At 40.0% G+C, this 20982-nt stretch overlaps 1 long non-coding RNA gene across 1 annotated transcript; it reads right to left on the bottom strand.

Annotated features, from left to right (window-relative positions):
- Nucleotides 1-1053: 1053 nt before the first annotated feature.
- Nucleotides 1054-15170, bottom strand: LOC143345951 (uncharacterized). The gene is made up of 3 exons (XR_013080359.1): nucleotides 14577-15170; nucleotides 14037-14495; nucleotides 1054-2488 (listed from the first exon to the last, which is right to left on the bottom strand). It is a non-coding gene; the product is annotated as an uncharacterized LOC143345951 (long non-coding RNA).
- Between the last annotated feature and the right edge of the window lie 5812 nt (nucleotides 15171-20982).

A 20982-nucleotide genomic window follows, 5' to 3' on the forward strand; every position in this document is an offset into this window, starting at 1 on the left:
TTCAGTTAATTCGTAATGTGGAGGAGGGAGCTGCGTTGTCGGGGAATAAAAGTTAATTAAACGAAGAAGTGAAATCGGAAGCATGGTGTACCGGAATCGCTTTAAATCCGATCCTATCTGTTTAGCAGCGGTTTGAACAGCAAATCGTTCGTTCGAGTGAATCATACGGTCAGCGAATAAAAGAGTTTCGTTTGAACTTTAACGCAGGAGTTTAAACGTATAGCGAAACGTTTTAATTGTATTTTGTTCGTTGTTTAGAATTTCCCCCGAGTAGGAAAGTGCGAATTCGCAGTAAGGAAATATTTAACAAATAAAGTATGATACGTGCCGTTGAAACGAAACAGAAATTTCTGTAGAATAATTGCTAATGAGCAGAATACACGATCGAATGGATAAAATAAATTTTCGAAGAGTTTAATTCCAATTACGCGACTATTGGTGGCTACATCTTTTTTGTTCTTGAATCCCGCAATGTTGTATTGATTACTATTGAAAACGATATTCGCGACGCACTGCGAGATTATATTTAAAATTTCCGCTGGCGTAAATGTAATGAATTATTATATCGGCGAAATTGTGTTTACAAACGCAATTTTGGCGAAATGTTACAACCCAATTGGTATTCGAAATTAATCAGAAATTTCACCTATACGATACACTTAATGCGAATAATAACGATGGGTAAGCGAAATTTTCAATAATATTGAAATACACGAGAAAGTGCTTGTATCGCTGATTACAATAAAAATAAATTGTAAATGTTTATAGATGAATAACAACCACTTGACACGAAAGCATCGCGAATATCGAAAATAAAATCGTAACCTATTGAATGGAAACACGTTCGGCGATGTATTTTAAAATATATTTTAAATGTTCAATGCCTGTTTTTAATTCGATGGATTATTTTAGCCGAAAACGTTCGTATAAATACCATCGAAATATTTCTGTATATAAATGGCACAAATAATTTCAATTTACTGCAAAGTGATAATCGGTGAAAATAGAAGAAGGTGTCTGGAAATTTTGGTGCACAAAGAATGATGATATTCAAAAATTAAATCCGGAAACGAATCGTATATAGTCTCTTGAAATATAAATGAACGATCCAGAAAAGAGTAGCATGTATAACTATTATTTTAAGGAACTCATAAATAATTCTTTACATCGTTCAATATCCGATTTTATTCTCGACTACATCCTGTCCGCTAATTTAAAACATCATTAAGTCGTACTTTTTACAAAAGTGCAATTGCATTTTTAAAATAGAGTATTCTGAAAATCTCATCGTTTTTCTTCGTAACGTGATTCGAATCAATTCATAAGCGATTCAATTATATCAGTGATTAGTATCGATTACTCAATTTCTTATCGTGAATATTCAAAGGATTATTGGTCTTTTTCAAATATTAGATTATTCGCCAAGTTCTTCTTACTATTTTTATTTCAAGTTTAAGTAAATCTGTGATCGTAATAAAAATTTCTATGCAGATCCGATGACCATCTGTAATCGATTTCAATAATAACAATACTAGTGTTGAGCTCCAATAAAGTATAATTATGTCTTATGAACAGAATGCCATCTGTTTCGTTGCAATTATATTCTGTAGTTTGTTAACATTTTGGCGGTGATTGTCACGTGTACGGGACTTCGTTAGCCAACATTTGTCGGCCGCTGTCACGTATACGTGATCTTGTTACGAGCCGTGATTGAGTGAATGCCCTGCTGAAAACGAAAAGCTGTAAATTTTTGATAGAAGCGATATTTGGTCAATTTTATGTTGCAGTAATATTCGAATACTTATAAAATCCTAAATTAAAAAATATTGAAATTTTAAATTATAAGTTTAGAATAGCAATAGAATTCTAGTACTAACTCCCCATCTTTTGCACAATCGTTAGTACTTCGCGTGTCAAGAACGTGAAATCGCATGTATAGGAACATTCTTCTAGTGTCATAGAATAATACAAAAAGACGATTCGTTTTATTAGAAAATATTGTTAAGCGAAAAGAAACAATTATTTGACTTATTTTTAGAAAAAGTTTGTCGACCTCTTGTTTACAGTTAGCATACGATTTACCAGTCAGTGCGTGTCGCATGGAGGACGCGAGATACATTGTACCCGTTGCATTCGCGTAACTTCCATCGTGTCTTGTACGCGGTGCAGAAATTTCTTTTTCATTTCTCTTCCCCGACTATCTCGCGATCTTCCACGCGACGCTGCGCCTACCCCCGCAACAGAAGCCGCTGGAGATCGGTCATTTGCGGAGGCAGTAGCACGCAGATGGCAGACAGCGTGACGATGAGCTACTTCTTTGCCCTACGTCAACGAATCGCCACGGACACCGCCCTGGCTCCTCTCCTTGTCTCGTCCGTGTTCGTCGTTCTCACCCGCTACTCCAATCTTTCCTTTCACTGCCTCGACTTCCATGGAACTCCGTGGATCGCGTTGTCAGCAGCTGCTTTCGAGATCTCCGCGAGAAATCCTGGAACAGCGCGCAGAGCGAAATTCGTAATCCGAAAGAATATTTGAACGGAGCTCGAACGCCTGCAATTGGCGAAATTAATTGAAAAATAGGTCGTTTTTATGAATTAAAAAATAGAAATTGTACAAAATATGGTAGAGAAAAATTATTGCCGTAGATATGCAGCTTTTATAATGGCGGATCTAGATTTAAATTCGAGAGTTTGAGGATTCGAGAATCCCACCCCTAGGAGTGATAAATAGAAATATTTAAGTTTTGATGATCGTGTAACATTTGTCAAAGAAGCGACTAAAATGTAGATAAATGTTTTCTTTGGTTAATGGGGGGTGTTCAAGCTCCCTATAGCCTCCCTTGTATCTGCCATTGATTTTTTACCCCTACAAAAATTGAAACTCAACGAACGCCTATTCTGACGATAGTAGAAAATATGATGCTCAATAACATGGATAAATTTTTATAAACGATAAATTAACCATTTTCTACTTTTCCTATCTGGTCCTAATTTTCTATCACATTTTCATAAGGTTGTAACTACCGGAGACATCAATGCCTTCGGTTGTTTTTAATGGGATTGGTATTAAAATCTCTATAAAATCACAATTTCTCAAGACATTAAAGTCCAATACTATATTTCCTTCGACAAATCAGATAACTTCTACGCGAACAACATTTTTGTATTTTTAACAATGGAGGGAAAAATTCTGGTAGTAAATAAAATGAACGCAAACAAAAATTCTAAAAAAGTCGGAATCGCCTGAAATTTGTACAATCGCATACGAAGTTACAATTTTATTTATATAGATTAAATTTATCCGAAAGCAAAATCGCTGGCGGAGGGAAGAAATTTTTCTCGCGCGCGTGCTCCGTTTCCGGTGCACACTATCGCGATAAATTTTCCTCGAAGCTCTACGGCAGCTCTTTCCTAAGTCATCTCCGTATCCTACGGATACATTTTTTCAGCAGCCGCCGGGCTTTTTCGACCAGACTGGCGGACCGACACCGTGAAATTCGTTTCGCGCGATGATTCACAACCTTCCGTAGCCTCCTCATTTACTCGCCTGAATAACTACGCATCGCTAGCACCGTGCCTTTAACTCGGCTGCCACGTAAAATCACCTGAAAAGAGATGCAGATTTTTTATAAAATTTTTCACAAAGATCATCGACCCGACCTAAGAACCATACCGTATTTCGCTGCTGATACTTTTCGACTCTAAGGGAGAAACCACCCCTTAGATCAGAAATCTATTAGAAAGATAGTACAAAATATTGTAAATGGGAAGTGTACTGTTTTAAGGAGACCTTAGAAAGCTCCAAAAGAAATTTTTTTAAACTTGACGATCGAACAATTTATTTATGAAATGAAGCTTTAATTATATTTGCTACGACTAACCATTTAAAAGTTCACCTGAAATAGATACTTAATTGGACGTTCAGCAAAAAATGTAACAAAATAACGTGTTTAATGAAGCAAGCGTCGTGTTTCGACCACAGTAGTGTGGTCCATTTCAAACGGCAAACAGACAATCAAAAGAAGCCCAACAAAATATACCATAACGTATGTGGCATATACAACGAAAAAGTTGTTTCACGTTTTGCGAAATACATATAATTTAAAAAGTTTATTAAGCAAAAGAAAAGATAACATTCTGCACAGTGGTGCAAATTGAAGCCACTGTTGCGCGATATATTAAATGTAAACATTGCTACAAAGCTGTGCGTAGTTCCGAAAATCGAAATTTCGTCGTAAATCGATTAACACGAATTCCACAAAATTAAATTTTCGATCTGAGAACACCTGTCACGGTGGAAAAGTTGCTCTATCTCGTGGCATGATCGACGAAAAATAATTTTCCCAGCGACGAATCGCGGGGAACATTTCCATTTAAACTCTAAACGCGGGGAAAGGCAGTCTTGCGACTCGAGCAACCCTTTTAATCGCTAAACGGATCGCTTTGATCGGCGAGAAAAATTGAACAACGAAGCTGGATTCAGAAGAATCATATCGCGCGTTAAAAGGGCTCGGGATTTGAAAAAGTCCGGGCGAAAAGGGATGTTCATTATATCGGTTTCGTGTTACAAAGAGAGCACGCGTAACAGTCTTCGCGAACAATTATCGACGAGCACGGGCAATCCCTTCCGCGCTTTTTTTTACAAGTTGCATGCGTTTACCTTGGCCGTTACGTAGGATCGACTGCAGATACCAGTTCTCTTTGTACCTTAGCGAGACATTATTCCGCGAACAATTGCCGTTGCGAGTGGGAAATGTTTGCGTTGTGTCTTTCGCGCGGCTCGTAACAGCCGCGCGAATGCAGAACTGCATGCTCTTTAATTTTTCAACGCGTGTCGCGAAAAGCAATTATCGAGCCGGAGATCTGAAGAGCAATAATTCTCAGCCTAACGTCAACTTTTCGACAATGTTTCTTTTCCTACGAAACGATCTACGAAATACTAACTATTGGGTCCTTCGAATAACCTTGCAATTTCGATGCTGTAACTCGTAGTTTTTCTTGGGAACGAATTTACATGGACCTCAGTGTCGGGGAATCACTATTTTATATCTGACTTTGAGTAGTAAATTTGTTAGACAACCGTGAGTATTTTGGTTATCGACACGAGAATTAAAGGATAATAACCATTAATTTAAAAAGAGTCGTTTGATGCTTGACGAGTTAAACACATTATAGGGGCAATAAATTAAGTACAATTCGGAGCGAACAAGCGCTGATAAACGCGAGGGCTCGTTAAGGGGAATACCACATGCTCCTTAAAATTCGTTGGAACGTTTTCATTTAGCTCCCCTGGGTCGCTAATTCTGCCAGACGACACTCCCGCCGAAAAGAGGATGAAAAATAAAAGAGGAAGAAGCAGTGGCTGCAGCCAGCAGCCAGGTATTCAATCAGTCCCGGTAATGATGCACATAAATTGACCGAGCACCGATCCCCTGAAACGTCCACTTAAAACGCACTTCAACGTCCCCGATTAAATAGAATACACACAACAGCGACCAAGTATTTCCTGCTCGGCGGGAACGCAAATCCCGCGGCTGGGTATATTTTTCTCTACCTTCTCCGTTTCGCTCGTTTCCTCTCTACGCTTCTGTTCCCTTTTCGCCTCTGCCTTTCGTTTTTCCTTTTCTTTCTTTCCTATTTTTTGTTCTTTCTTTTTTTTTTCTTTCTTTTTGTTTCACTTTTTCAACGAATAAAATTGCGCGAGACTCGCGGCGCTTACTATTTAACGGGGCGTTTAAAAAAGTAATGTGGAAATATAATGGGGAAACAAAGGGAAGAAAGTTTCCGCGCTCGCCGGGCTGCCGACAGCGCGCGCCGCAGTTTCACTCCCCCGCTATTTGGTTTGGATGAAACAGAAGACCTGTTTGTTTACGTTTCGCTTTCAGCCGTTTGTACTCTCTCTCGACGGTGCACCACGCTGCACCGGATACCCGTGTGTGCATATCGCCCGTCTCCGTTGCACCCGTTCGTGCATGCACCGCGAGCGATAAGCAGCCACATGTGCATACGACCACCGAAAGCGAATCCGATTCGCAGGCCTTGCCACGCGGTCTCTCGATTCTTCGCGGGTGCACTTTGATCGCGTTCCAACCGCCCCCACCCCCTCTCACCCTCGGAACCCCGCGACAATTACTTTTGTTTCCTTCATTTGTTTATTTATTTCTGCTACATTTTTTCAGCGCCCGCGTTCGTCGTTTATTTTTCGTTGATTTCCTCTCCGCGTACGAAGTACGCGAGAACCGTTCCGACTATCGGAAAAGCTTGCGGTGTTGCGCGAACCGCGTTGCATTTACTTCCGGACAGATTTTCGACGCGTTTTGGTATTTGCTTTTGTGTATCTTTGGTAATTGTAGACTTTGGGATTCATTGACGTTGTTTACAGTCGAGGGTTGTGGTTGTTGACGACTGCGCAATAAAATAAGAAACGATATACAATATTTTGATGTAATTGTATATATGTATAGTAATGATTTTTAAGATAAATACACTGATCTAGGACTAAATCCTAGTTTCAAACGACTTAATTTTTAATCAGTTAAAATAAACGTAATGAAAGTGTGTAGTCTATAAATCTCGAAATCGGAAATTCTTTGTTTTTTTAGAGGAGTGTCTGTTAGAAAATTTTGATATCACTGGAATAGATTAATCCTCGGTTTTGAGCTTGATAAATATTTAGGTTACAACAGATTGCAAAGCGAGTGTTCCAGAACTTACAAGCATCAAATTTCCCTCTTTGAACAAGCACGGTACGATGAAATCCACTAAGGCGAATGTTCCTGCTTGTTGTCTAAATATGTACATTTTGAGGTAGTTTGTTACAAGGCAGAAATAATTTGAAAATAGATACATCCTTTCCGTAACGTTAGATTCGTAACACGTTCTTTTATTATTCCTATATTTATATAGTCAATATTCGATAAACAGAGATTAAACGTCTTTATTACGCATACGAGAAAGTTACAAAAATAATTAGAATACGTAAGTGCATAGGAGTTGAAATTAAAAATTGCTGTTATAAATCCTAATCTGATTATGAGCAATATATGTAGACAATAGACTAATTACCGTTAAGATTAAATTACCTAGCGACTTCAAACGCGGAGGAACACAATGTAAGGTTGCTCTGAATACGAATATGCACATTTACTGCATACAGAAAAACAACATGCTAATGTTCCGTGTCTCCTAACGTGCACGCGTAATCTTTTCTTTCAGCGTCGAGCAGCGATGAATTATGCATACGATGCGATAAATACGCAAAAATTCGTAATTACCAACGGGTTGAGAACGCGCAAGAAAATCGGGCAACAAAAAATTGAAAGAGAACGAAAGCCTCGTGCGTAATGAATCGAAAAAAAAAAGATCGAAGTCAAAGATCACGTTACCGCGCAGAGAAGATCGAGTCGATGCATGCCGTTCAGAACTAGGACTAAAATCATTCGATTTTCGAATAATTTTCAAATAAAATAATTCAACACATTCATGACATATAAATTAGTAGAGGCTTTAAAATCTTCGTCATATATTATTAAAAGCACGATTATTCTTGTAACGAAGAAAGAGTTCATTTTAATTCCATTCCTAATCAATCTGTGGCGACACTTCTCGCGCTCGTCAGCAGAGGGATACGCTCTCTCGCAAGTACTCGACCAAATGTAGCATCTTCTGCAACAACAAAAAACACAGCTCTTCAACATGATTTACGTTTCATGTCACGCTATTCAAATACTGCGACTATAAAATATTCGAATCGTATTATCGGGATGTTTGAAAAACAGTTCTTATTCAGAGTGTCTGTGTTTATGCGCTTAATTTTCATCCGAGGGGAAAAAAGTTCCCGCCACGCATGTTCTATTAGCGAATTGTGTCGCGCTCGAGTTGCCCTGGAATCAGAAAAGGGCGGAGTCGCGGAAGTGTAAAACGTTAGGCGGAAGAGAAAGAGATACTCGACCGTGGGGAGGATAGGGGGATGAAAAGTGGGAGACCACTGGAGGTTAGAGGTGTTAGGGGAAGCCCGAAGATGGTGAGGGTGGTCGGGGGTTGACTCCGTTTATCACCAGGAGGCATACATTTTGCAGCATCGTGATATAGAACCCCCCGAGTCTCGACGCCGCGGCGCAGAACGTCGTTAAGGGACGCGAGTCTATCGGCGACGACGACGGGAACATCGACGTCGTCGTCCTCGACGATCTAACCACTACTCGAGGTGGGTGCCGCCTTGCGTTGTCTCGAAATATCGAGACCATCGTTATCGGAACTAATCGAGCGGTATCTGCGGTTGGGCAGGAACGTAAGAAGATACGATGAAAGCCTTCAGATTGAAGGAGGGTGGTTTCAATCGCAGAGGGGTTGCTGTGTAATTGCTTCTTGTAACTCCGTCGTATCGGTACTCTGCACTTTCAGCGGATTCTTTATTTTTAATATCGAAGCTTTTTCCCCATTCTAAATAACCGCTCGTATTTTTGTACGATACGTACAGTGAGTGTGCAAAGTATTCGAACAGCAAGTCACAGCCTGTGAGAGTTTTATCAGGGGTCCGAAGTTTCTGTTGGATCACTTCTTCCTCTTTTCAACTAGATATATTTACAGAATGTGAGCAATGGGTTACACACAATATTTGCGAACATTTTCTGAGATTCCAGGAAAGGACTACGTTTCTACGAGTCTTAGGGAATTCGAAATGCGTAATTATTTACCTTAGAGAGGGTGAGAAAGTTATAAAACATAATCGGAGACTTTGGAATTCATATATAAATACCTCCATAAGAAAGTGTTACGTACAAATCCTTCAATTTCATTTGCAAAGTACAATAAGTACAATTAAACTACCCTCGAATACTATCACTACATCACAACATAAGATAAACTTCCTAGAAAACTTTGGAAATAACTTCAAATTGTTTCGCTTGAATTCTGCAAAGTTATCCATTACTCGATTTAAGCTTATTACCACAAATGTTTCGAAAGTATCTGGATCGCCTTCGAACAACCCTTTAAGAAGTTATACTAATCTATATCGAATCTACGAATCTATATGTTTCACACGATAACTTATCATGCAAACGACGTAGACATAAATTAATATTTGAAATAAAAATGGTCGACTGGAAACGATTTCCTGTATTTCTGGTATCGCTTTTCTTCGGACGAACAGAAAAAATAACGCTCTGTGGGGTAAATAAAGACAGAGGCGATGAAATCGGACGTGCCAACGATCCCCATCGCAGTGGTTCATTTTAAGGGCGCGATTACGGGCGGTGACTTTGAGGAATTTTTTTCCAACGGCGTCTTGGAAAAATGGATCCGAAGATGGGCCTGAATCGTCGAGCCTGCGAGAGACTGACAAGAATTATTAGTGGGTGAAGGTAGCCAGTAGCTGAGCCGAGGATCAATACTAGGCAGACGTCCGTGCAGTGTGGTGGAGTGCACTTCTCCTACACAGCTCTAGGCTAGGCTAGAGCTAGGAAAGGCTGGGATGGAGGTTGGGTAAGGTTAGATCGTGAGATGTCTACATAGACTCCAGGTCCCCATAAACTAACTCGACTCGACGATGTAGCCACCATTGGGGTTCTTGGCTAGAAAAAATATATTCTATCCTTTCTGCCTTTCCTCGAGCCACCCTCGATTTTCTTAATTGCAGAATGCGCCGCTGCATTTTTATTTCTGACGATGCATTACGTCGTTCCATTAGTCTTCGTTGACGTTAGACTCGGGTGGTACGCGAAGAGTGTTTATTCGTAATTATTATATTAGCTATTTTTACTCATTTCTTTGTCATAATGTTATTTAAATAGAACATTAGTAAAGTTATTGGTTATATATGAAAAAATTTTCTTCTTTCCATATATTCAAGATAATATTGATTTATAGAACGTGGTACGTTACAAAATTTGTATTTCAAAATGAATTGTAAGACGAGAAAATATATCTTGTAAAATATGAACAATAACGTCGATGTATTTTATCTTTCTGTGTATTTCGTTGGATTCGTATCGAATCGTGAGAATAACACAAAGACTCGTGAAACAACCTAATATTACGAGTTTACAATCGTTTGTATATTTCTTCGCGGTATTTTAGATTTTGTGCAACTCGCGTATAGAAATTTTGGACGAACGAAAATAAATTTTGTAACCTGTGTAGTTTCTTCTTGACTTTAAGAGTGAAAGGAGACCTCGCGAACTTTTGTATGCTCTCAACTGTGTACACAGGGTGTCAGAACTTCCTGTTGCTTCTTCTTTTATCTTTCAGATTCAGTGATTCTTGGTTTATGGTACATTGTTATTTCAATCTAAGGCTTCTTTGTTTCCAAATCACTGTACTCGCGTTACTAATTATACATATATTGTACTTCACAACCTTTTGCTTCAATTTCATTAATTTATATTCGTTTCGTTCTCGACGATACACAGGCGTACGATATACCAACGAATAATGATGAAATTTAATTGAATTAATGTTTCGCATTCCAACGGTACGTGTGCTACGGGCACCGTTTATCCTTTGTCCGCGTCGTTTGCCAATTAGCGACGTTCGATTCTTGAATCATGGGGACGTAGGAAATTTAACGAACACTCGCAAACTCCAAGCCGATTTGGAAGCGTATGGCACAGTATGCGTTCGAAATCGCCCACCAACCTCTCGTTTCTATTGTTGTTCGTAAAATCTGGTATATAAGAAGGAAACTGTCACGATAAATTTGACTCATTATTAGTGGATCGTGCAAGCAATCCATTTAAATTAAAATTAATAAATTTCGATCTTCGCAATATCGGTATCTTGTCGGAATATAAGAAAGAGGAAAATTCTAATAATTTATTTGTATTGTTGTTTCGTTTTGAATAAAAAAATGTGTCGGTGCCTGGTTCGGAATCGGTCGTTTCGGCGTGCGAAAAACTATGATGGAGGGTAAAAAAGGAAAGATATGAAAAGCAGGTCGCGCGATTGTAGCCGGACATACGTGCATGCGCGTACACGTGCGCGTATACTTGACTGGGAAGTAAAAATAATCTCGTGGAACGTAGCGCAAGAAGTTGTGAAAACTAGTTAAACCGCTCCAAGGTCGGGGCCGTGAAACTCGTCCAATTCAACGGTGCAATTCCGCGCTCACATCCTTCGGTCGGATATGACAAGCCGCAAGATAGAGTTTGAGTTATGCAATACGCCGGTAACTGTGCATAACTGGTATCAAAATCTGCGATTTCATCGGGATATCGTGCTACGCGATTGTTCGTAACTCGCGGGACGCGTGACAACAGAAATGGCACCATTCGCGGGATGAAACGCGTATCGAACGAATGAAACGGGATTTAGCTTGTTCCTTCTTTCGAGCACGAGTGTACAGCGGGCGAACTCATTTTGGGCCGAGCGCCAATTTGCATTTTCCTCCTATATCACCACGTGCCAGTCGGGCAACATTTATTTACGAACAGCGAAATAACATTTTTGACAGTTTAAATTCATTCCTAAATTGTCGGATCATTTTCGGAAAACGTGGGAAGCGTGTCTTGGGACGTTCGAGTAGGGGTTGAAACAATTATGAGAGTAGCTATGCTGTAATAAAAATTAATATTACACATACACTGTGTTAATATTTTCAGAAATTCAGTAAGAATTAAGAACACGTACACAGAACCGAAAAGTAACAGTTATGGAAGCTATATAACACGGTTTGCGTTGCATAGAACGGAACAAATGGAAATCTGATGGTGCTAAGTCTGGTTGGTATTCAGGATGTGATCAAACTACCCATTTCAGTTCCTTTAACGTTTCACGAGTCATCAATTCTACACGGGGCATTGTCGTACAACGAAATTCTCTCGTTTCGTTTCGTAGTGAATTTCGAGCCGTTCTTTCATCAATTTTTCGTTTCATTTCTGAAGTTATTTATACAGAGTGTCCCAGTATCGACTGTGCAACCGAGGAAGATATGATATCGTACACGGAAAACCAAATCAAAAATAGAATTTTTTCATTCGTGGCTTCGTTTTTGAGATAATTGAATTCGAAACTTTGCCAGATACGCGGACGATGGAATAAGAGTTGCTCCGGTATGTCTGTCCACTGCTCACCGTTTCTACTTGCGCTGAAAGCAACTCGTGCTCGATTGCACGCATAAACAATGAATTTTCGACAACTCTGCATCCATAAAAACTATCTTAGAATCATTTTTAAATATAAATCTCAAACAATTATACTTTCGCTTAAATTGTAATCTTTCAACAGAGTTGAAACCTTGATAAAAATCCGTTTATGCAAGAGTTACCTATTTATTACATGCACTGTATTAAACACAAAGACAAAATACGAATACAAAACCATTGCGTCACATCGAAGCAGGTTGAAAGGACGAGGATCGGTAAACAAGACTACCTCAAACATAAAATAAATGAAAGGATGCCGTTAAGTACAAGAAAAAGATGGGAATGTAGGATTATGAGAAAGGAGAAAGAACGGAACAAAAACTTTCATGTGCATTAAATCCAATTACAAAGCAATTGTTTTACGATTGCCACTTACTGTCATCTCCAGATACTTCAAGTACAGTAACGCGATTCTAAATGTCTTATTGCCCAACGTATAGCCCTGTATTTTGATGAGTGGAAAATAATCTCCGAGATACTTTGTATTTTTAACTAGCCAAACGCATCGTTATGTTTTCAATAAATTTGTTCGTATAAATACAGTTCCGGGCGACAGAATTTAATTCTAAATAGACAGACGAAACGCGTGAAAAGACGCTCCTTTAATGGAAACCGCGCGGTGCATTCTTGGGATAACCGAGGTTCCACTATATTACGAAAACCGGCGAATCAGCACACCGCCGGAAGCAAGGAACCAATCGTACACGTAACGGCGGAAAAACGATCAGGTAGAGAGGGGAAAAATCAGTTCTCGTAAGCGGGCAGCGTCGTCGTCGTGTTTTCGCGGACACGCGAGGGTGCGTGCAAAGCGGTGGGAGGGTGCGAGCGGCTGCGTGGTCGGACGCACCCACACACACGTACACACAGGCGAATACTGATGATCATTCACGCCACTGACCTACTCTGTGCGGCGTGCTCGGCGCTCTGTGGGGACGGAAATGGGCGGGAGCGAGAGGACGGGGAACGACAGCGGGAGAAACCGAGAGGGAAACTGGCGAAGACAAAGGAGAAGGCGGGTGGGTGGACAAAGCGACGAAGAAAATCGTGCGGATAAACGCGAACGGGGGAGAGTAAGGAGAAACGGACGAATGTCTGTAGGGAGGAACTCGGTGACTCTGCGTTGGGCGAGGAGGAGGAGGAGGTGGAGGTGGAGGAGGAGGAGGGTGGGTGGTTGGGGACGGAAGAGGGACGGGGGTGGGCGAGAGGAGACGAAGAGTCTGTGTCTGGCCGACGGGTCTGGGCCTGCGTAACGACGCGTGCATGTCGGTGCAAGTACGGCGATAGAGGGTTGAGAGTTGCAGCGAGTAGAAGGGTATAGGGGGGAGGGGGAGGACGAGGATCGGGAGGGAGGATCGGGCGGAGAGGCGAGTCGCAGGGGGTGCAAGTCGGTCGGGTAGGTGAAGGGGCAAACGAAGGGGGAGGGCCCGGTACGGGGCGCCGAGGGGGTGGGTGGGTGGGAGGTGGGAGGGCGACCGAGGGGCGGCAGGGAACACGGAAGGCTACGATTGATCCGTGGTCGCCCTCCGTCCCTCTATCCTCTTTCTTCCTTCCACCCTTTCGTCCTTCTCCGGCCCTCTTTGTCTCGGAGGTCGTCTCTCTTTCTCCCCGGCGTCACGACCTCACGAATTCATTGTGCACTTTTGCTCGTCCTTTTTCTCCACGGCAGCCATTAGCTGTCCGTTCGGCTCGCTTCTTATTAGCATAGTTGCAAATTCTACGCCACGACGCCCGGTGGTCTCCCCTTAACGCTTGATTGGAGCCCAGACGCTTTGTGACGTGACGGGTACACGCGTCCCTTCGGAAACCAACCCTACCCCTCCCCCTTCGCCGACTCGGAAAGTAAGCCTTTGCTTTACCGCCAGGCCGAGGAAAAACGAGGTTGACGATTACTCACCGGCCGAACGTCGATGTTTCAGATTTACCGGGCCTTGAAACCGCGCGTAGGTGGTGGGATTTCCGTCCTCCTTGGTTTCTTTCCCCTCACCCGACCTCGAAACAAGGAAAGCGTCGCGATAAAGATTCTCGAAATCGTTTTCCATTTTTTACGAAAAATATATTTTAAGACATTAATTGCTACATCTATGTATGTAGGTCATTTCATGTAAATACCCAAGAAATTGAATCTACGTGCGACTTAAAAATGTCCTATATACTCTGCTTTTCGAGTTATGGATGACTAAAGAAAATTTTCGAAACGTCCACCGTGTGCCTCAACATCGAATTTCGCGCTCGCTGGAAAATATCAGGTGTTCCTCGAATAGTCTCCAATCCATTTCGTATCCTTTCTCGTAGATCTTGGACATTGCTCGCTTGTATTGCACAATGGATCTTAAATGGCCCGACAAATAGAAATCTAATGGGTTCAGATTAGGAGACTATACGTATCCATTTTGTTGCTTTTGAGACACTGAAAACATCGCACCAAATTTCTTACCTGTATATAAGTAACTGGACTTTTCGGTAAGAGAAATAAATAGAATAATTCTCTGGCTGAAACGTCAAAGGAAATAAATGTCGATAAAGCGTCAGGGCAATTATAAAGTTCCCATCCGTCTAATAACAAAACTAGAACGTGGTAGAACATTTGACTACGCTGATTATACAAAGAAATTTGTTTAGTCTTAAGAGAAACGGACTCGATAAAACGTGCCTGTTTAAGCTCTTAACGATCCCCTGATTACGTTTGGACTACTGAAAGAAAAATTTTGTTTGAATATGTGTATGTGCACCTGGTCGTACTAATTCGTTCTGGTCTCAAAGGAAAGTAACTAGTGCTGGTTTGCCTTTAGAGCCCTACTACTTCCCCTTTTTGCTTCGTGGAATGTTTGGAGTTGTCGAACCTTGGTGACTTTTCCTTGAAACGTGGATAAATTAATATGGCCATATTTATTTTGCGGAGAAAAGAGGACCTTGCGTGGGAGTCATATTAAGTTAGATCAGAGATGGGCAAAATTCTTATCTAGATAAAAATGTTACTCTTTAAATAAAAATAAGTTCAATAATTTCAATTATTTCACGATAAAAAAATACCAATTGAACTGTTCGATCGAATAAAGGTCGCGAATAATTTGCTATATAATCGCCTTATTGATTATCTATTATTCTAATGAAATTTTATTCGTCTCTGAGTCAGACTTTATAGTCAGCCTTTATTAGGCCCTATTCTACTTACTCGCAGTACCACGTTCAAAAGTCAAGAGGCCATTTGTGACATTATATTTAGAGTCTCTGTCGTGTTGGAAAATAATATCTTCTTTAACGAGCAGTGTATTTTCCACAATTTGTAGTACACTTTGCTTCATAATATCGTTGTAGATTTAGTAGTTTATAATTCCTTCTGTACGTTATAATGAAGTTACTTTATACCCCTTCGTATACCCCTTCAACATAATGGAACCACTTCCGCGTTCAACTGTTTGCTTCGCATATCATGAATGAAGAGCTTTACAAATTCAATACCGAATACATCTAACGGAATTCTGTAAATTTCATTTTGATTCGATCAAATTAGTTCCCAATCAGAAAAGGACTACACATCCGACAGTTTACTTTATTATTTTTCTTCGAGAAATATTTTAACTTTCTGTCAATTTTGTGACTTCCAAAAATTAAAACTGTTCCATTTCTTTCAAAAGTTTATAAATGCTTATAATTCGAATTTCAGTCGCTGCGTTAATTCAATTTGTGTTACAATAAAACTTGTACCGAGTCTAGCGGCGCGGAGGATTCTCCGAACTGTCCACTTGCTTATTTCTATTCCTATGTCACGTTTTAATAATTCAGTATTCATGGTTGCAGATGTCGTTTCGTTGGTTCCGTTGTATAGCACAATTTTCCATTCGTCTTGACACGTTAACTCTTTCAGGCACAAACATTTTTGCCGCAAACAGTTGAACAGTCGATCGACTCGCGAAACTTTGGCGAAAAATCTGACAGGCTGATAACCAGTTTTATAAAAGGGACATAATTCTTTTAAACATAGATACGAGAAATCAATTTCCTTGTAAATTTCATGTTATTTTTGTTCTTTTCGACTCGTGCAGTAGTCTCAATACTGGAAGTGCTCGATCTTCGTGTAAAGAAACGTGACTCTGATATGTAAACATTTCATCAATGTATGCAAAGTACGCGGTGCAAAGCGAGTCTTACTTTAATTCTATGTTACTCGAAGTTCACCTTCCTTTTCCCTTTCTAAAGCAAAGCTGAAAAAGCATTGCACTGCGTGTGGGTGTGTGTGCCTTTTAATACGATTGCGTACATTTCTTTTTCCAGTTTGGGTCCGTTTAGACCCACTGAAACTGTTCATTTCAGAATCGTTAAGAGTCTTCGATAAATAATAGTAATGAATATACAGTTACACCCACTCCATTTTTTTTTGAATAAATTAAAGGCCAAATTTATCAACGGTCATCCCTAAAAATTATCTGAGGGTTATGTATTTTGGTACTTAGCTCTTGGAGTCAAATTGCCAGCGATGATGAATGAAAAGTCACCGAAAATCGGTCCGCGGAGGAACGCGATAACGCGAATTAAGAATCTCCGTTCGGTTCTCGTTATCGAATTTATATTCACTCTCCCGTTGCATAACGCGTTCGGCTAATCGCGTAACGTTTCAATTTGCATCGCGCACGTTTATTAAGAAAATACATGCGCATAAGATCGCTCGAAAGCAAAAGGTTCTCATTAAGCCGCGTCGCGCGACGACGGGTTATAAAACTGCCGCGAGAAGAAACTGCCTACGCATGCAAAAGTGTATAATCGTCGCGCGTAGTGCAAATTTGTCCGCAGGCTGAAACGGAACGGGGCAAAAAATTTCGTTTCGCGTCATTTCCTATCGCGACGGAGCGCGCGAATCGTTCGAATCATCTGGGAAATTAGTAATTTCGCGCGGTATCTCTGATTGATGGCATTGCGTTCATCGGACGCCAGCGGATTATTCATCGCGTTAAAAAGCGTTTTCACCTGTCGCGGGCTCGCGTTCGTTGGAGCGGTTACGTTCCAATAAATGGAACTTAACAATCGACGGTAGAAATTGGCGCGAGCGGCCCGCGTCCCGACGCTCGGAACGGTGGCCATCGGCGTAAACAGAATTATACAATACCGAACACGCCGCCATTAATTAGAGTAACTTTGTTGGCACGTGAGCGCACGAGCGCGGCACGCTTTTATATTAATGGTGTGCAAAATGTTTTGACACACCGACGCAACCTGCGGATTTTTAATCGAGACGTATCGCGATCCGTGCTCCACGGCCATTATAAACAATTTATCCAATGATAGGTTCAATTTCAACGGAGACAACCTTCGTCGGAAGTACAGTGCTCGACAAAAATTGAATATTTATATATCCTGTAAGAAAAGTGTAACGTTTTTGTAATATCGAACTATCTAAACCACCACTAATGTTATTTAATTTCCATCGCTGCAATAGCGGTTAAAATACATCGAAAGTTTGGAGTAGATCGTTCAACCTGCTCGTTTGCATATTAATTCTGTAATTTCGTGATAATTCCGCGATCATTTCGAACACAAAACGCGAAGGTATGACATTTTCGATTCTGGATTCGAGTCATCCTGAATACAATTGATAGTACGTAACGGAATGTTTCATATATTTACATGTATTTTTACATGTGTTGGAAAACATGCGAAATAAATCACCAACAGGTGGCTCACGTCACTTCCGACTGTGCTTGATTCGCATTTCCGTGTGTACAGACACGTGTTACAGATTTAGGGTCCTGTAAACTTAGTTTTGAAATTCAATTTTAAGTTCGCTCGTCAAACAGTATTCGTCCAAACGACCACCGACTGTATTTTCTAAAAGAGCAAACCAGACCTAACCTTTAATCGGCTCGCGAACTATTTTATTTTTATTATTTGGACATTGGTAATGTGCCACGGTGGCCAACTTTTCTTCTACAATATTTATGTGTAGGTTCTAAATATATTCTTTCGTAACATTTTTCACCATCATCTTTGTGTCATCGTCGGTGATATCTGAAAGCGATACAAAATAGAACAAATTGAAACATTAACTTACGAATATTGAAAACATGTGGACGTATCTTTAGTAACGATAACACGATGGAAATATTTACTCGAAAATCAATAATAATACATTGAAATGAAAGTACAGATAATTGTTAAATTACAATGACTAATTACATCTTTCCGCCATTTTTTTAAAAATCGAAGAATATTAGATAAAGAGTAATTTAAAATTTCTTATTTCTTCAATATTCTTGACTTTTCTCTATCCGATTCACGATTAACCTAAAATCATGCACTCTATCGAGATAGATATTTTTCTTAACATAAATTGAATTGGGACCAACAACCAGAAATAATTGTTATGGAAAAATAATGTGCATCTCGTTAAATCACACGACACGAAATATATATGTTTACCACTTTTCATTTTGCTCCAATTATTTTCTACATAAAATAAAAATGTTATAACCATCAATTTTCGGACGTAAAGTACTGGACTACGGTCTTAAATACTCGTGCAGTTTCTCGAAACTTAGCATATCGAACGAATAACAAGATGCAGAAGGACATAATGCTAGACTTTGGTAGTTTACGCCCGGATCGGTCGTAGGTTTTCATTTTTTTTCCCGCGTCTCCGGAAGAAATTGTGGTAATAAGTAGTTGTACACCGTCGATGTCGAACATAGATCACGCGATACCAGTTTGGTTCTTGCGATAGAATACTAATTGACCGAACCAGTAAATGCATTCGGTTAAAAAATGAGTTATCGATGCAGAAGCTGGTAACGAAAACGTGTGAAATTAACGTATCTTGCGGTATTCCAGAAAGCTGGCTAAACAATTAAATTGCACGTGCACGAGTTATAATTGGTATGGAATACCAAAGACAATATTTTTCTAATCGAAATTGGGTTCGTTAAAAAATTTGTTGTATCGCTCGGGATAAATGGTTCAACAAACGCTGGAAAGATTCAATTTATCGAGTCGACGGCTAGCAGGTGATTAAAACTTGATCAATAAGATTAAATTCAATAAAAAAAAAAAAAAAACCTTTCGACACGTGTTGCCACTCGACGCACAGTTTCTCGGTTTCGTCGAGCACAATGAGAACGTCTGATTGACCGATGGAAATGTCACGAGGTGCTTATTACACAATCGTAAAATAAGCATTTTGAACAGGTCATCTAAGGTCTCAGATAAATCTTCTTTCCTCCACTTTATCCACGTAGCAACGAAACGATTGTGCGTGTCGCGTTCGAAAGTTGTTTATTTGATTTCGCGAGGGGGGGGAAAAAGAAGAACACGTACAAGCAGATACGTGTGAACAGATACCTGATTGACGTGTATGCAACAGGAACAAGCACATTTAGCCCAAAGGATGCATTTACGTGTGCGATTACGCTCGCTTCCACGCTATTTTCGCGACGTTGAACTCTGGTAACCGTAGCAACCGGGCAGAGTTTGTATTCTCTTAATCGACGTTTCTCGAATTCCAAGGTTCCTTTGAATTGTACAACATTATCAAAAATTTCGCTGGAAAAAACCGTCGCGGTATCAATGTACACGCGTGCAGCAGGGCGAATTTTATCGCCAGAACGCGACGGCATTGACTCGAAACACTGCGAACAGATCAGCGGCGTATCCTTAAGATCGCTCGTTGAATCATAGTTTCCCTTAATTTTAATATATAATTATTTTATAATCATATAATATTTCAATATATAATTATTAACTGTAAGTAACGTTATTATATGAATTTTATGTTTTCATAGCTAACAGTACACACATCCCTGAAGAGGTGGTAACTATTATAAATCAATTTATCGACTAGGAGTTTCAGCGAACAAACGCTACAAACTGTTTTCTTGGAACGGAAAATATAACAGACAGAAATGTAGCGTTATTTCATAACTAATTCAACATTTTAAGTTCCATTCCCTGCGGTGCAACGGTAGTCGCAAAGCGCGCGAAGGCCGGAGAGGCGCGTGAAGATTCAAACGTCCGGTCGAAAGAGGGAAACGTCACAGCGACCAATCTTATTAATTTACTTGTATAAAATCAATTTTAAATTCTTCAAATAGACATCGCAAAAGAACTAACTTCGAAACTTTTAAAATACAAATAATCTTAAAATCTGCCATCCGCCCATCCAAAAATTAAGTAACACAAATGTACACAGTATTTTAGCCACAACGACAAACCATCTGTGCATCGGTTCAATGTGCATATCTCGAATAAGTGTTTTGCATATTCTCCATTATCACCTCCTTCATCCTTTCCATGCGTCGCTACATCGGAAACCTCGCGAGAACGATTTTCATAATCGCGTAGTGCTTCGTCGATGGTTATTGCAACAAGTACAGACCGATGTTTTCATTCTTCGATAAAATATTGTTTACCAACGAATCGATACACGCGAATCACGGTCAAGTAAACATCAGAAATTTGCATTACTGATCCGTAGAAAATCCAAATTGTTTACAAGTGAAACAACAACGTCCATGATGCGTTGATATAACTGGATAATTCGATCTTATTAGTCTAAATGAATTTTTTATGAAGCGTCGATAGAGTAATATAGTACAATATTTGGCAGAAAATATAGTGTAGTGAATTGGTCGGCTCGTCAGATTTCTTTTTATTGAGTGCATTGAAAGAAAAAGTTTATAAAGAACGTTGGAAGATGTGCAACTCGCAGCTTAGCTATAACTGCAGATGTCATCGAAAGACCTAAGAAGTTGTTTATTTTTCCTGTCTACTAGTTCTCAATATAGATTTATTATTGTTCGTAATGCATATTATGAATCAATGTTGTAACATATCCGCTTGTAGCGTTTCAGGACTTA

Source organism: Colletes latitarsis, chromosome 9 (assembly GCF_051014445.1).
Source record: "Colletes latitarsis isolate SP2378_abdomen chromosome 9, iyColLati1, whole genome shotgun sequence".
NCBI lineage: Eukaryota > Metazoa > Arthropoda > Insecta > Hymenoptera > Colletidae > Colletes > Colletes latitarsis.